The following is a 14,640-nucleotide window of genomic DNA, read 5'->3' as shown; positions in this document are numbered from 1 at the left end:
AAAAAAAAAAAAAAAAAAAAAAAAGAATGGCACCTAATTCAGCCAGGCACAGTGGCTCACACCTGTAATATCAGTGCTTCGGGAGGACAAGGCAGGAGGATCACTTGAAGCCAGGAGTTCAAGACTAGCCTGGGCAACATAGCAAGACTCCATCTCTACAATAAATTAAAAAATAAAAAATTAGTCGGGCATGGTGGCATGTGCCCGTGGTCCCAGCTACTCAGGAGGCTGAGGTGGGAGGATCGCTTGAGCCAGGAGCTCAAGATTACAGTGAGCTGATTGTGCCACTGCACTCAAGTCTAGGCAACAGGTATTGCCTTGGAAAGCAAGATCCTGGAGAGTGAGAAAAAAAAATTTAATGGTACCTAACTCATAAGTTACTTTGAGGATCAGATGAGAAGAGCCTTGGCAATTGTAAAATAAAGCACTTGGCAAGTGTGGGGTGCATCAGAAGCACCCAATGACATGTTAGCTATCATTATGATTACAGCGTGTCCCAACGTGCCTGGTGCACAGTCAGCCTGACAGGTGATAGCTCTTACCTTCATCACTCTTTTCTCAGTTTCTGCCCTCACTAAAGGGCCAAGTGACAGGGATTCACAGGAATCCTGGTGTCTATTCCCCACGTGCCCCACAGCGTGAGCGCTCGAGGCAAGGCTTGGGATTCTAGGCTGGGCAGGTCTTTTTTTTTTCCCCCTCTCTTCCCTTTTCCCTGCAATGCTCTTGTTTCAGCTTCAAACTGCGTTCCCAGGGCTTGCTCAAAACTCCCCGGAGCAACCCTCCCTGGGGAGGAAGTGGGGAGCGTGTGAGGCTGGTGAACTCGGCTGGGGTGTCAAGGGGGCTGGAGGGCACTCTGGGAACAGAGGCCCGGGGAAGCTGTGTGACAAAGGGGACATGGAAAGGGCCACGCAGGGGCTCCCACAGCTTCCCCAGATGCCTCTTCTGACCTTTGCTCTCTCCCGGCTTCTGCTCTTCCTCCCAAGGCTGGGCTTCACTGCGGCCCAGCGCCATGCTAATAATAGAAATGGCAGCCATTTATCGTGGACTTACGATGTGCCTGGAAATATGCTCGCACTTGACATCTGCCTCATATGACCTTCACAAACAGGCCTGTGAGGTCGGAAACAGGCTCAGAGAGGTGAAGACACCGGCTTTAGATCACACGGCTAGGAAGTGCTAGAGGCAAGATTCAAATGTGGGTCTGCATGACTGCAAGGCCTGTATCTTTTCTTTCCAGAATATGGTGGAAACTCTAGGGCCCTGGAGCCCAAGGAGAGCAAGGGCTATAACAATGACACAGGTGTGAGCAAGTTGAGGATGGGGAACAGTGGGCAAAGAGGTCCCTGCAGAAAGAGCCGGGTGTGAGCACGGGTTTGTGAGCTTGCCTGGAGCCCCTGCCTCAGCCCTCTCCCCACTGACATGCCATCCGACTCCCAGATGTGGCCCATTCCCAGACCCTCATGTTTCTTGGAAATGAGCAAGGCCAGGAAAGGGCACAGGGACTTTTGCAATGACCGTGGCGATGATAGCTTTGACTTGCGGTCATCCAGCCAGCCACTGCCCATGCCCAGAAGAAAGCTGCATTGAGCATGAAGAGCTTGTGTTCAAGTCTGCCTCTCATGCTGTTCCCCAGGGCCCTGGGCAAATCCCGCAGGCTCCTGGAACTTCAGAAAGCAGAAGAATTATTCCTACCTCTGGTGCTATCAGTGAGCGTGCCTTGAGTCATGGGAGGGAGCATTTTGCAGGCTGGAAGCTTTGTGTACATGGAAGGGGTCAAAGACAGTCACGAGCCTGTCCCTTTGGTCTTGGTCATCATGTTAACCCCAGGTTTTGATTTAGCCCTACGTGACTCCTTTCTCATGTGTGAGGCTGAGGTGGGGGCATTGGTCAGAGGGGCCTCTGGGAAATTTCTTTCAGGACAGTTCTTTTGTTAAGGGGCCTAGGTGTGTTGAGAAGGGAAGGTGGCCCCTCCTACTCTTGGAGCTTGGACTTTCTCAGAAGCTCTCCCTTAAAAGCCAGGCAGGGCCGGGCGCAGTGGCTCACACCTGTAATCCCAGCACTTTGGGAGGCTGAGGCAGGCAGATCACTAAGTCAGAAGATCAAGACCAGTGTGACCAACATGGTGAACCCCATCTCTACTAAAAATACAAACATTAGCCGGGCATGTAATCCCAGCTATTCAGGAGGCTGAGGCAGGAGAATTGCTTGAACCCAGGAGGCAGAAGTTGCAGTGAGCCGAGGCCACTGCACTCAGCCTGGGTGATGGAGCAAGACTCCGTCTCACAAAAAAAAAAAAAAAAAAAAAGCCAGGCAGGCCAAGAAGGAATAATGGCTGCTCAGGGACAAAGCGAAGATCTCAGTAGGTTCAGCCCAAGACTTCTGAGTACCTAGAAGTGGCCCAGGCCCATCCTCCATCCTTCAGAGCCTGGCAGCCTGGTCAGGACCCTCAAAGGCCACAACCGTACCTGTAGGGCACCCCGGCATCCTTCTGACAGGTGGGATCTTTGTTTCTTTCAGGCAAGGGCACTAGCTGGTGAAAGCCACCCGTGCCACACTGATGTTGGAGAAGCAAGAACTCAGGAGAAGCAGCCTCCTGGGACCAGAGGAGGGCCAGCGGCAGCCAGCTTGGAGACAGAACTGTGAGCCCACCCCCGCTCCACCCCTCCAGTACCCACATCTGCTCCCCACCCCAGCCCACCTGCAGGTGGCTTCTGGAGTAACCTGGGTCCCTCAGGATAAACTCCCCACCCTAACCTTAGAAGGACCAAGAAACCAGGCCTCGGGAGAATGAGAAGCAGCATGGGCCTTGTTAAAGATTGGTGGCAGTGCAGGCAACTCGGGGCTGTTAGGGTCTGGGTTGTAGGTAAAAAGAAATTGAACCAAAGCAGGAAAATCTAACCAGGAGCCAAGAATCCAGTCTACCCCATCCTCCTTACAAAATAGCAATGCAAAGCCCATGTCATTTGGACATAAAACCTCTGTGATTCAACTTGATTTGGTGAATAACAGACTTGAGAGAAATGTGGAGAATAATAGTCATCTTCCCTAGAAAGGAGTAAACAGGGTTAAGCTTCAGAAGCAGGAAGACCTGGGGCTGTGTGATCTTGGAGGAGTCAATCAACCTCTCTGAGCCTAGCAATAAAGAACCAGCTCACAGGGCTTTGAGAGGGTTTGTGAGGTTGGGTTGGTGTCCCCAGTTGCAGCCCTTGGCACATGGTGAAACTCAAGAAAATGGAGCAGTTTTTACCATTCATCACATTATTCCCACACTTGTCAATGTTTAAAGATACTTTCAGGCTCACAGTGGAACCGATAGGGTGAGGTGCCAGTTCCATAAGACAAGTGGAGAAACTGAGGCCTGGAGAGGCAAAAGCATTCACTCAGAATTGCACGCATAGTCAGTTGCAAAGGGGAATTCTGGCACCAGCTCTCATGTGGATGGAAAAAGTGCAGGAAGATTTGGAGGTGAGCAGCGGAGAAGGGAGGAGGAGGCGGGGTTCCAGGAAAGGAGCTGACACTGGGATGTGGGACAAGGCCCAGGCCTGTCTTACGTAACAAGGTCCACCTGTTCACCCCTGCATGCCCCACACATGTGTGCAAACGTGCGCCCCGGCACGGCGCACACCCGGTCCTCCCTCACTAGCAAATGAGCCACAGAGACTGGGTCTAAACAAATTGGATTAGGAGGGCTGCAGGCGCCTCCTCCCCCCGACTGTCCGGCTCCAACACTAACCAGGCCTGCCGAACTGCCAGCTGGGATCTCTCAAACACACTGACAGTCGGTCCTTGGCTCCCTCACCCTACCGTGGGCCTCAGGAAGGGGGTCTGGGTCCGAGAGGATGCCACAGTGATGGATGGGGTGAGGGAAGTTCCAGGGTTAGCTCAACAGTGCACAGGATGTTAGTGCTTTTGTGAGGCACATTTCCGAGTTGTTCCCAGGCCCCCCCCCTGCACCCCCTCCCCCTCCCCCTCCCCCTCCCCTCTGACAGCCTCTCCCATGGCCATTGCTGCTGCCTGGGACTTGGGCCCAGCCTAAGGCTCCAACCAGAGCCCAGAGCCCTGTCCTTGAGCAGATCCACTTCATCTCTCAGTCCTGCAGCTGGGCTGAGTGGGGAGTGGTCAGTTAAGACACTGACCTGGAGATGAGATACAGGGGATGCTTCTGTAGGAAGAAGGAGCTTGTGGACAGACAATGCTGTGTTAAAGGTGGCATCTCGGTGCGTTCTCATCCCTTGTTTCATTCCATCCTCAGAATGTGGCTGGGGGTGAGGGGATGGGTGTGACTGCCAAAACTTCTTTACTTGGTGATTCCACAATACCCCTTTCTGAGAGCCTGAGCCTGTGCCGCGCCCTGTGTGATGTGCCAGGAACACCAGGGTGAATACTTACAGGCCCTGTTCCCTTTCCTTCGTAGAACAGCCTCCTTCAGGCTGGGTCATTGGGCACTGGGGCCCCCTGGTCTTCCAGGGTTGCAGCTTCACAGAATCCCTTTTCCATAAGGCACATGGAAGTGACTGTCACCTGCAACGGGAGCCATGACAACTAGCCGATCCAGAACACAGGCCTTGATGTCAGACAGTCCCGAGTTCAAATCCTGCCTTGCTCCCTTTCAGCTGGAAAGCTGCTGTCAAATAACTTAGCCTCTCCAAGTTAGTTTTCCCTTCTGCGAAATGAGGATACATGAGCTGCCACCTCACAGAATGACTGTGAGAATTAATTCTTATTTTTCACATCTTCATTGGACAGAGGGAGACACAGAAGCCCGGAGAGGGAAAGGGCTTGGTTAGGATCACATCATGAGCTAAGGTTTAAGTCAGGATGGGGTAGGTCCCCTCTTCTCTGGGTGTCCCTCTCTGCCATGTCTTATCTCAACATAAATCCTCCCCAGTTGCCCAGGCTGTCCAGGCAATTCCTGGCACATATGCTGGGGCCTGCCCTCCACCTTCAGCCCTTCTCTGGCCTCTTCAGCAGCAGAGTCCTGGGTGACCAGCAGTGGCCCCCCGGCCCTCTGAGTGGTGGTGGAGGGTGGGGGAGCACTGCGGCCAGCTCCCAGCCCAGATCACCCTGGCCATATAAGGGAAGGAGCCCAGGGAGGCCTCCTGGCTCAGGCCCCGAGAGAAAACCCAGACAGCCGCTGTTTATTTTCTCCTGCCCAGCTCACCCACGCCTCCCTAAGCCTCCTGACAGAAGACAGAAGTTCCCCCCAGACCAGCGACATTTCCTGAAGACATGGGGACCACAGAGGCAGAAACAGTCCATCCACCCACAAGCTACCAGCAGCCGGTACCCAGAGCCACCCGGTAAAACTGAGGCCACCTGGTTCAACGTCGCCTTTCACAGAAGGGGAAACAGAGCCACAGAGAGAAGGGCCTGGTGAGAAGTGGAGCCCAGGACTCCCAGGCGGTGTCTCTCAACCTTGGGATCCAGAGTAGGAGGAAGCCTTTGGTGGGGTAAGTGGAATGGAGAGGGGTGGCCATAGACCCCTCTTCTCAGTGAGGCCCTCATGTGATGGAAGCAGGGGTTGGGACAAGTGCTAAGTATGCAAGACTCAAGGGAAGAGCTCCTGGAGCCAGGAGAAGCACCTCCCTCCCAGCCCCTGTGCCCCTCCCCTCAGCCCAGTTGCACTGACTCCTCCTCCAGGAAGGCTTCTCAGCTTCCCTGGTGGAGGTGGAAATGTTTTGTCCTCTAAGTGTGCTTGGTTGTCCTTTCTTGAGTGCCACCCCGTCTCTCCCCCAACCCCTCGGCTTGGGTCTGCCCCTATTCACCTTGCCAGGAGCATTTTCCTTCTACTCCATCCGACTGAGGTCCTCCAGGTCAAGGATGGTGTGACTCTCAGACACACTTCCCCTCGGGACATAGAAGAGGCCCTGCGCTGAATAGACAGGTGAAATGTTTAGACTCTGCTCCCAAACCAAAGGTCTAGCAAACTGCTCAGGGCATGAGCCATCCAGCGTAGAGGTTAACGTGAGGGTCCTGGGTTAGGAACCCCAGATCAGTTCCCAGCTCTGTACCCTTGGAAAATTCCTTTCCCATGGAGCTTTGGGGATGCACAGGGACTTACACAACGAAAACATTTAATATCCAGGACTAAACAGTTCCACAAATGACCATGCTTATTACATTCATTATCATTATGATTATTCCAGACACAAAGGAACAGAATGAGGCACTGACAGCCAGGGGTGAGCAGATTCAAGGGCCTCAGAGGAGAGGGAGGCAAACACCCTCCGCTGTTCAGAGGCTGCGCTTCAGCCCTCGTCCCTGCATTAGTTTCTCTCACAGAGGCGTGGGGCTGCCTCCCATCTAGTTCCTGTTTGTAAACCCAGGGGAGATGCTATCTTTGCTGCAGTAATCTTAGCCCACATCTTGGAATGGAAATGGCCTTGGTGGAAATGGCCTTCAATTCTCCTGGTCCAAGCTCAGGCCCTGTGACCTGGGAACAATCCCCTTCCCTTCCTGGTCCTCCATGTAGAAGCAATAACATTCCTTGCCAGGGACACCAGCTGTTCTGATGATTAAATGGGATCAGACACTGTCCTAAAATCAGTTATTCAGATGCCCTTATTTTATTTTTTTCCTGTCTGCAAACAATTATACTATTTAAAAATGTAAGATGAGTCCTTTTTTTTTTTTTTTTTTTTTTTTGAGACGGAGTCTCGCTCTGTCACAAGGCTGGGGTGCAATGGCGCAATCTCAGTTCACTGCAACCTCCACCTCCTGGGTTCAAACGATTCTCCTGCCTCAGCCTCCTGAGTAAAGGGATTACAGGCACCTGCCACCACGCTCAGCTAATTTTTTGTATTTTAGTAGAGACGGGGTTTCACCATGTTGTCCAGGATGGTCTCGATCTCCTGACCTGGTGATCCGCCCACCACAGCTTCCCAGAGTCCTAGGATTACAGGCATGAGCCATCACCCCTGGTGGATGAGTCCTTTTTAATACAAATAGAAATAGCTACTGTAAAAAGAAAATTGTAACATTGTACATAACTAGAAAATAAAGGTAACCACAAATACAATAAAAATGAAACAATGTTATTATACTTTAACCTGATAGTGTGGCTTGCAAGGCCCTGGACCTGAAGCCTGGGTGATAAGTGAGAGAAAAGTGTCAAAGACATGATAGCACCAAGCTGAGGCTTTCCACCCCACAGTAAATAGGACTGAAAGCAAATTGACAGGGAGCAACAGAATGGATCAGTTGCTCCTTGTCAATTTGCTTTCCATTCTGTTGTGTCCTGTCTCCCAGCAGAGGTCACAAACTCCCCAAAATCACTCACCCACCTGCTGCACTTGGGAAGCCAAAGGTAGTTTATGTGAAAGGGCTTTGGAAACAATCAGGCACCAAGTGAAGACAGAGGACACACTTTGTCAATTTAGTTCTTGGCAGCAAATCATCTCTTTTTTAAGATAACCCTGCCTGATTCCTACTGAAATCTCCTTGCTGATCATGCTAAGCTCTTCCCTCCCAGGGCCAGTGGGAGCCGTGGAGAGTGGAGTAGACCAGCTGTCTCTGACCCCCCAAGGGAGTCCAATGTTGGAACGCTCCCCAGCCAAATGCAGGGTTTTTAAAAAAATCTATTTATGTATTTGTTTAGAGACAAGCCTATGAGCCTGGCTAATTTTTTGATAGAGACAGGATTTCATTGCATTGCCCAGGCTGGTCTTGAATTCCTGGACTCAAGCGATCCACCCATCTTGGCCTCCCAAAGTGCTGGGATTACAGGCGTGAGCAGACTGTGCCCAGCCGCCAAATGCAGTTGAAAAGGGTTCCTGCAAGAGAATTCCTCAGAAAAGGAAAGCAGGGGGCTGGGCGCGGTGGCTCAAGCCTGTAATCCCAGCACTTTGGGAGGCCGAGGCGGGTGGATCACGAGGTCAAGAGATCGAGACCATCCTGGTCAACATGGTGAAACCCCGTCTCTACTAAAAATACAAAACATTAGCTGGGCATGGTGGTGCATGCCTGTAATCCCAGCTATTCAGGAGGCTGAGGCAGGAGAATTGCCTGAACCCAGGAGGCGGAGGTTGCGGTGAGCCGAGATCGCGCCATTGCACTCCAGCCTGGGTAACAAGAGCAAAACTCCGTCTCAAAAAAAAAAAGAAAAAGAAAAAAAAAGAAAAGGAAAGCAGTTTTCTGGCTGGGAATAGCTTAGACAGAGGCTGTCCCCTCCATAGGCTGTCAGAACTGACCTGCAACCATGGTAGACCAGAGGAAAACACTCTTTCCATTCTTCTCAGAGTGGGGCCTGACTTCAGATTTCTGATAGAGGCGTAAGAGACAGTCTTTTTTTTTTTTTTCTTGAGAGACAAGGGCTCTCTATGTTGCCCAAGCTGGTTTTGAACTCTAAGCTCAAGCAATTCTCCTGCCTGAGCCTCCCAAAGTGTTAGGATTAGAGGTGTGATCCACTGCACCCAGCTCTGTTTTTGTTTTTTTCAGGAGGTATATTTTTTTTGTTCTTTCTCAGCCCTGAGGAAAGGCTACCCACCGCCTTCAGACATTCCTGAAAATATATGTCATCCAACATCAAGGCCACCACGGTGACCACTAAGCAATGCAAGAAGGTCCTCTGGGATGTCCTTAGATCTTGGCAAGGCAGGAGGAGTGAGAAAGAGCTTTGCCTGCCCACCTGAAAGTTCCCACCCAAGCCAGGTCCAGAAAATAAAATGAATTATCTACATGGTCATCCGGTCAGCTACCAAATGGCATTACCTGGGTCCATCATCATGTACAAAGCCATGGGCAAGGCCCAGGGCCCCCTAAATTAACAAGCCATGGGCACTGTCCTCAGGAAGTGGAGAACTAGCTGGGTCAGACCCACACAGATAACACTGATACTAGAGATAATGAAACTGGGAAATATGATTCAGTCCTTCAACCTGGGCTCATGTGGTATCCACACCACCTGGCCCTGATTTCGGTTCTGAGCGCAGTTGACAGAGTCCCTTCCCCTCATAGGTGAGCCATGCGGTCCACAAGTGGAGGTGGTTGTAAGTGAAATTCACATCGCCAGCATGGTAAAGGGTTAGAAAGAGGGCACAGCATGGGTGAGAACATGGAGCAGAGGGTGCAGATGGATAAAGAAGTCAAGGAGGAACTGGGCACGGTGGCTCATGCCTGTAATCCCAGCACTTTGGAAGACTAAGGCAGGCAGATTCCCCTGATGTCAGTAATTCTAGACCAGCCTGGCCAACATGGTAAAACCCCATCTCCATTAAAAATACAAAAATTAGCCAGGCATGGTGGTGTGTGCCTGTAGTCCCAGCTACTTGGAAGACTGAGGCATGAGAATCGCTTGGACCAGGGAGGCAGAGGTTGCAGTGAGCCAAGATCGCACCACTGCACTCCAGCCTGGGCAGCAGAGGGAGACTCTGTCACAAAGAAAAAAAAAAAAAGTCAAGGAGTGTTTCCCAGAGTGGCCACTTGTTTAGAGAGCTATCGCAGGAGGAGGAGCTGTGCAGGGGGAGTGAGAGGGAGCAACACAGTCCCTGGGAAACCCAAGGTGGGTGGACCAGGGCTCCCTGGGAGAATGGAAGGACACCTATAAGCTGTAGCCCAAGAGGAAAAGGCCACTGGAGCCAGAGGTGGCAGGCCCTTGCAGGCTTTGGTGAAGGCTTCAGAATTTAGCCTGAGGGCAGTGGGGAGCCCTTTGGGGATATTAAGCTTGAGAAAGATATGACCATATTTGCATTTTGAAAAATCATTATGGGAAGATGGTTGGGAAGAGAGGAGGAGTGGCAGAAGAAAGCTAGCTTGGAGACATTGCTCAATGATATAAAATGTGAAGCACCATGAATGATGCTGTTTGGCTGGGATGAAGCACGCAGAATGAAGGTGGGACGTGGCATCGAAAGGTGGGTCAACATATTAAATAATTGCATTTGGCTGGTCCGAGTGCAGGGGTGTTTACAACTAATTGATCACAACGAGTTACAGATTTCTTTGTTCCTTCTCCACTCCCACTGTTTCACTTGACTAGCGTTAAAAAAAGAAAAAAAGAAATAAATAATTCCATTTGTTGAAATATCCAGAATAGACAGATCTGTAGAGACAGAGGGAAAGTGGTCTGGTCTGCCCAGGACTAGGGGTTGTCCAAGGATAAGGGGCTTCTTTTTGGGGGGTGGTGAGGTAACCTGAAATCTATTGTGGCATTGTTTGAATGTATTAAAACCCACTTAATTGTACTCATTAAATGTTCTCCTTCTAAATTAAGCTGTCTTTAAAAAGAAAAGGATGGTCAAGGTTTGGTCCTAGGGGGCTCAAATGGCAGGCCACGGACAGGAAACGCAGCTGTGGGGAGTTACAGCAGCCTCCTGAGCAGAGCTGGAGGGGTGGAGCCCGGGTCCCCTCTAATGCCCCTTCTCCTGGCCAGGTTGGAGTCCCCCCGCAGGCCAGCAGAGCGGAGCAGCACAGCCCTGTCTCCCAGCCTGAGGTGCAGTGCTGCATCTCTGGTCAGTTGGGAGTCTGAGATGAAGCACTGTAGCTCAGGAAGAGAGAAGTTGTTCTGCAGCCACCAGCCTGGAGGTGGTAAGTGCTGGGGGGCGGGGGGTGGGGCTGTCCCAGGAAGGACAGAGTGTTTCCAGACTCTATACTGTCAGCCACTTGTGATACTGGGGAAGTTCCTTGACACAGGTTCCCCCGGTTCCACAATCCGCCTCACGAGTCTCAACGTGTCCTGACTCCTCTGTGTACCCCAGTGAGGTGTTAGCATTTCCCTAGCATCCTGCCTCCGCTTCCTCTTTCTGAGTCCATGGCAGACACAGCTAATCAGTAAAGGCATACATTCTTTTTTCTGAGACACAATCTTACTCCATCACCCAGGCTGGAGTGCAGTGGCACGATCTCAGCTCGCTGCAAACTCCTTCCCCCAGGGTCAAGTGATTCTCATGCCTCAGCCTCCCAAGTAGCTGAGATTACAGGTGCACACCACCACACCCAGCTAATTTGTGTATTTTTAGTAAAGATGGGGTTTCACCATGTTGGCCAGGCTGGTCTTGAACTCCTGACCTCAGGTGATCTGCCCTCCTTGGCCTCCCAAAGTGCTGGCATTACAGGCATAAGTAACTACACCCGGGCTAGGCGTCCATTCTTGAAATGTTCTCAGATGCAGCTTCAGAATCCTCAACAATGAGCCCTGGAGAGCCACTATTAATGATTCACAACTGAAACTCATTCATCATTTCTGCAAACAATTCCTAAAAACCTCTCAGCCCTGAGGACAAAAGTTCTGGCCTTTGAGTCAGGGTCTTCACTCTGTGCTTCTATCCTTGGCTCTGGGGTATTGCGGAAACCAGTCCAGGTGCCTCACAAATGTCTGACTTCTCCCAGAGGCTTCAGACACGCACTGAGCAGAGGAGGAGAGCCAAGCACAGTTTCATTTAACCTACCCAAAAGCTTGGGAAGTGGGTGGTGTTATAGCCCCATTTTACAGATGCAAAAAGCTGAGGCTAATTTAAGCAGCTCACCTAAGGTCACATATTGGTTGTGCTGAACTGAGACTGTACCCTAATCTGCCTTCAAATCCATGTTTTTACCCATTGCATATGATTATGGAACTTGGGACAGGGAAGCAGGCGGAGAACATTCTAACTCCTGCTCCCATCTTGTCTTTACATCTCAGGTCACTTTTAGCAAAGACAGACTCGGACACTTGCCATTAATACTATGGGCTTCCTTCCTCCTGCCCCCTCCCCCTTAATTTTATTTATCTCACCTCTCCAGTGGGTCCTAGACTCTTGCATTTCAGCGTTACAGAAGGCCAAGGCTCAGAGGTTAAGCGACTTGCTGGAGATCATCAAAGCGGGAGGTGCCAAACCCAGGCTTGGACGTGAATTGTTGCTTTAAATTCACTCTGGCAGGAGACTGGGGAATACATATGAGCCAGGCAGACAGCAGTGGGCAGTCCTGGGGGCAGGGGCGCTGGAGGGTTTCTGGTACTTTCCAGGGCAATTGAAGTTCCAGTCACTACTCCCCCCAGAGCAACGAGCCCCGTCCTGCGATGTGTGGCACCCACACTGGCTGCTACAGATGGGACTGGATGCAGAAGAGAACTCCAGCTAGTCCTTAGGGACACGGCGGCCTTGGTGCTGAAGGCCATTCGCTCCCACCTTGTCCTCACGGTCCAGTTTTCCCAGGAATCCCTTAGATGCTAAGATGGGGATTCCTGGAAATACTGTTCTTGAGGTCATGGTTTCACAGCTGGATTCGCCTCCTTCCCACCCCAGAGTTGCCCCCCATGGGGCCTCGGCTGGAGCACGAGATGAGGGTTCAAGAAGAAGGCTGTCCCTGGAGGTAAGAGGGCTTGTGAACCATGTTCCCAACCTTTGCATTGCTTTTCTTTCCATCATGTCTATTTCATAACATCATGTGAGACTGGATGTGGGAACTTCAGCACTGCCGTACTCTTGGGAAATTTGCCCAAGCCTACCCAGCTGAGCCGCCATTGAACCAGGACGCCATCAGGCATGCCTCTTGTCTCCACCACACCCTCAAACCCACTTCCCAACGCACCTTGCGACAGGGGCCGCAGTATTGCATTCACATGACTGATAAACTAGTAAACGCACATGATTTCATTTTTCAAGTGTAGCCAGTCAGGTAAGCTAAAAACCATTAAGTCTTCATTCGATTTAGAATGCAGAGAAGAAATGGAAAATTTTTCAAGGGAGAGAAGATAAAAACTCAGAACGCCCTCTTGTGGTGCCTCTACCCACCCCGGAACACTAGAGCTCTTCCCCTACACGCGGTGATATCTAATCTTGCTGCAAGATGTTGGACACACACACACACACACACACACACACATGCGCGCGCGCGCACGCACACACTGAGGTTCCTTTTGTCCCCTCACTTGGGAGTTCCTGGCTTCAGAGAGCTATGACTGTGTCTGTAAATAGCCACTGCACTCCAGCCTGGGCAATAGAGGCAAACCCTACCTCTAAAAAAATACATGAATAATTTTAAAAGTCAGCCTCTCTGAGTGCTTATAAAGAATGCTAGCTAACTGAATGACAAAACACCTAACGTGATCCAGGTGCAAAGTTAGGATTCTCCCCGAACCCTTGCTAGGGCTTTTCATGGAGTTGTAGAAACGGCAGTAACTGCCAAGGCCCCAGAACCCTCATTATAGGGTCTGACTCGTACATTGCCAGGGACCAGGCGGCTCCCACAGGTGTCCTGAGCTATCTTTCTCACAGGCCACATTGAAGCCATTTATGAAATGAGATTCCCTCTTCCTCATCCAGAGAGACGGGTCTGGCCTGACCATGGAGAAATCAGATTTGCTAATAATCATGATAGCTTCCACTCCGCAACTGGCCGCGATCTGCCAGGCGCTGTGCTAAGCACTTCCACAGGCCTTGTCCCACTCCATCCTGATAACACCCCAGCGAAACAGGCTCTGCTGTTCACTCCACTCCACAAAGCCAAGGCTGAGAGAGGTTAACAGACTGAAGTAAGGTCACACAGCTAAAAAGTTGTGAAGCTGGCCGGGCGTGGTGGCTCACGCCTGTAATCCAAACACTTTGGAGGCCAAGGTGGGCGGATCATCGGAGGTCAGGAGTTCAAGACCAGACTGACCAACATGGTGAAACCTCGTCTTTCAAAAAAAAAAAAAAAATTTGTGAAGCTGGGATCCAATCAAGTCTGTGTTTGTGGGTTTAACTATCATGTTCTTGGCCCCAACCCCATTTGGCCTAGCCTGACTGGTGGACCACCTCACGGTAGCTTCCCCTGGAGAAGAGGAAAAGCAAGCCTTCATTGAGACCCAAGTGGTCTCTCCTGGGATCTGTGATAATAATAAAGTCCTGGCCCATGGCTTCTGTCCTGTTTCTTTCTGGGAACTTGGGGAAGGTGGGAGGAGGAGAAGGCAGGGAAAGAACCTGACCGGCCCAGCTGAAGCGCCCCCTAGTGCTTCCACACTGCCAGACACTTTCAGAGGCCACATAGAGAGCAGTCAGTACTCACCTCCCGGCAGTGGGAGGCCCCAGGAAGCAGCCATGTCTGGGGATACTTCCCTGATGTGGAGGGTTAGCGGATGGAGAGTGTCCCTTGAGGCTCAGTGAGGGTTAAGGGGCACTTGGGGTCTAGCCATGTGGCAGCCCTCTCTGTCAGTCGCAGTGGTGTGATTGACCAGGTCAAATAGGAAAGAGTGTGAAATGTGAGGCCAGTTCACACCTCACACAGGTGTTTGGATTCACAGTGGCCTCTGGACATTAGCCAGGCCCTGCAGTAACACTGGACATTAGCTGTACCATAGTCAGCGTGGCCAGCACATGAGGATACGTTTCACGTGGTTATCTGCCTTGGCGTGAGCCTCCAAACTCTACCATATTTTAAGGGGAAAAAAACCCACTGTGTTAGCCCATTTTCACACTGCTAAAAGAATACCAGCTGAAACTGGGTGATTTGTAAAGAAAGGAGGTTTAATTGACTCACAGCTCTGCATGGCTGGGGAGGCCTCGGGAAACTTACAGTCATGACAGAAGGTGAAGGGGAAGCGAGGCACGGTTACACAGCGGGAGGAGGGAGAGAGCGCATGGGAGTGCCACACTTTAAAACCATCAGCTCTCAGCCCTCTCGAGAACTCACTCACTGTCACAAGAACAGCATGGGGGAACCACCCCCACGATCCATTCACCTCCC

General features: G+C 51.3%; 2 long non-coding RNA genes across 5 annotated transcripts in view; both read left to right on the top strand.

Moving 5' to 3' along the window:
• Positions 1–12,039, top strand: part of LOC116531479 — a 24,336-nt gene extending 12,297 nt beyond the window's left edge. The window contains exons 2-3 of one of the 4 annotated variants that reach the window (XR_004260444.1): positions 2,518–5,450; positions 10,370–12,039. This is a non-coding gene — a long non-coding RNA (uncharacterized LOC116531479). Of the gene's footprint in view, positions 1–2,517; positions 6,613–8,436; positions 8,672–10,369 lie in introns of those variants that run through there. The other 3 variants (XR_004260446.1, XR_004260445.1, XR_004260443.1) reach the window with 3 other exon arrangements.
• A 784-nt stretch (positions 12,040–12,823) lies between these two features.
• LOC116531478 lies at positions 12,824–13,813 on the top strand. Its single transcript, XR_004260442.1, has 3 exons — positions 12,824–13,474; positions 13,527–13,532; positions 13,625–13,813. It is a non-coding gene; the product is annotated as an uncharacterized LOC116531478 (long non-coding RNA).
• The last annotated feature ends 827 nt before the right edge of the window (positions 13,814–14,640 follow it).

This window comes from Sapajus apella, unplaced genomic scaffold (genome assembly GCF_009761245.1).
Source record: "Sapajus apella isolate SASKATOON/1434 unplaced genomic scaffold, GSC_monkey_1.0 scaffold71, whole genome shotgun sequence".
Classification (NCBI taxonomy): Eukaryota; Metazoa; Chordata; class Mammalia; order Primates; family Cebidae; genus Sapajus; species Sapajus apella.
The sequence above is the reverse complement of the archived record's forward strand: the minus strand, read 5'-3'. Positions and strand labels throughout refer to the sequence as shown.